Raw genomic sequence first — 2,867 nt, 5'->3', positions numbered from 1 at the left:
ATTTTTATTTTATGTGTATGAGTGTATTGCCTGCATGCATGTGAGTGCACCCGTGTTGTGCAATGCCACAGAGGTCAGAAGAGGCTTTGGATTCCCCTGGAACTGGAGTTAAGGATGGTTTGTAGCTGCCATGTGGGTGCTGGGACTCAAACCAGGGTCCTCTGCAAGAGCACTCAGTGCTCTTAACTGCTGAGCCATCTCTCCAGCCCCTAAATTGTCTTGCTTCTTAAAATGATAGCCTGATAAGTTATATGACAGTTTGTGAGAGTCCTCCAATGTGAGGTTAGGCATTGTGGTGAGACAGTCTCCACCAGCCCTGCACTGGCTCTCCCAAGTTCCTGTAATAACTTACACCTTGTACCAAGGTTAGTTTAAGTGCCCACCAGAACAGCTCAACAGTGATGACACGTATCTTCTGAGGTCAGGTTATAAGACTTCATTGCATTTGCATTTTGATCTCTCTTCTTTGTCCCTCTCCTTCTCTTCCTCCCTCCTTCCTGCCTTCCTTTCCCCCAGGAAGCTGTAGTCTCTGTTTTAGACTCACAGAGTTTCTCTTGGTAAGGAACTGGTGCCTCCTTCCAGACCTGTGAGTCCAATTGGAAGCAGTTCCTTCAACCAAGTCAAGCTTTGAGATGCCTGCAGCCCTGTTGAAAACCTTGATTGCAACCTCATAGCAACCCTGCACCAACCAGCTAAGCTCTGGAAGTCTAATCATCAGAAACTGTAGAAGAAAAATGTTTTCTCCTTCTAAATTTTGGAGTAGTTTGTTATACAATAGATACATAATACAGACATAATATTTCATTGCTGGTTTTGGATGACAGAAGAATGAATTTCTATTATTATGAACATACTAATAATATCGGTAGTAGTAGTCCCAGTTCTCTGAATCTCAAACGGTACTGATGAGATCTGTTAACCAAGTCAAGTATGGTGGTGCATGTCTTTAATCCCAGCAATCAGAGACAAAGGCAAGCAGATGTCTGTGAGTTCAAAGTCGGCCTGGTCTACATAATGAGTTCCAGACCAGTCAGGGCTACATAGTGAGACCCTTTCTCAAAAAAAAAAAAAAAAATTCAAACTAGCCAGTGAGGTAAAGAGTTTCACTATGAGACCTGTATTCCATTTTCCTCTCTTTAAAATTTTCATCACGTGTATGAGTGTACTGCCTGCATGTGTGTAAGTTCACCATTTCACGTAATGTCCACAGAGGCCAGAGGAGGGCATTGGATCCCCTGGAACTGGGGTTACACATGGCTGCTAGCCACCATATGGGTGCTGGGAACTGAACCCGGGTCTTCTGCAAGAGCAGCCAGTGCTCTTAACCACTGAGCCATCTCTCCAGCCTTAATTTCCCTCTTCCTCCTCACTCCCTTAATATTTCTTCCCAAACTTTCATGATTCCATTTAAAGTTTTATGAACTTTGGTAGAATTCCAGCAGTCGATATCTGGTCCTGGGCTTCTCTTCGTTGAGAGACTTTCTATTGCTGTATAAACCAAAGCTGTATAAAGATTTTTATGACTCTCTTTATGTTTTCATATCCTCTTGATCTTATTTTACTTAGAGCTGCGGCTGACCTTGAATTCCTGATCTTCTGTCTGTGATGATTATAGACTTCTGACACTAAACATGCATCTTTTGATTTAATTTTGATAGAGGATATATGTCTAGAAATTCAGCCATTTCTTCAAGATTTTCCACTGTTTTGTTTGTTTTGTTTGGGGGTTGTTTTGTTGTTGTTGTTGTTGTTTTTACCTGTAAAGGTTCAAATTCACAGTCCCTAAAGATTCTTTGAATGTCATTGGAACCTATGAGCACCACCCCTCTCTGCACTCTCACTTTTATTAATGAGTATTCTCTCTCTTTTGGTTAGTTTGCTGCCAATTTTATTTTTTCAAAGAACCTTTACCTTCTTTGATTGATTCCATGTATTGTTATTTTGTTCTCCGTTTCATTCATTTCTTTGACCTTTATTTCTCGCTGTCTACTACTTTGGGGTTTAGCTTGTACTTTTTTTTCCCCTAAGACCTTGAGGTGTATCCTTAGGTTATTTATTTGAAAGCTCTCTGAATTCTTAATGAATTTTAATTTGTAGCTATGCGTTTTCCTCCTAGAACTTTCTCAGCTATATCCCAAAGGTTCTGGTGAGTTGTGCTTTGCCTACTTTTATTTTTTTATTTTATTTTTGTCTTTTTGAAATGATCTCCCTGTAGCCCTGGAACTCACTATGTAACCAGGCTGGCCTTGAACTCACAGAGATCCACCCACCTCTGTCTCCTGAGTGCTGGGATTAAAGGTGTGTGCCAACACAACACACCACACCCAGCTCATTTTCTTTCAATTATAGGAGATTTTTAAATTCCCTCTGTTTTCTTTCTTTCTTTAATGATTTACATGGTCATTCAAAAATGTATTGTTGGGGCTGGAGAAATGGCCTGGTGGTTAAGTACCCTGGCTTCTCTTGCAAAGGACCTGGGTTTGGGTCCTAGTACCCACATGATGGCTAACAACTGTCCTTAATTCCCGTTCCAGGAGATTCGACACCCTCTTCAGGTTTCCACAAGCATTACACAACAGGGGTGCACTTACATGCAGGCAAAACATGCACATAAATTTCTCAAAAGAGTCCAGTTTCTACAGTTACTTTCTAATTGGATTCCACTATGATCTGATAGGACATAAGAAATTACTTTCTTTTGTATTTCATAAGACTTGATTTGTAGCCTTGAATGTGGACTATTTTAGAAAAGATTCCATGGACTGTTGAGTATAATGTGTATACTGTACATGTTGGATGGAACTGTCTGTGTATATCGGAGATGCATATGTGTAATCTCTGGTACAGTTTAATTCTGGTTTCTTTGT

This window comes from Nannospalax galili, unplaced genomic scaffold (assembly GCF_000622305.1).
Source record: "Nannospalax galili isolate Female #2095 unplaced genomic scaffold, S.galili_v1.0 scaffold1272, whole genome shotgun sequence".
Taxonomy (NCBI): Eukaryota; Metazoa; Chordata; class Mammalia; order Rodentia; family Spalacidae; genus Nannospalax; species Nannospalax galili.
This window is presented reverse-complemented; position numbering follows the sequence as displayed.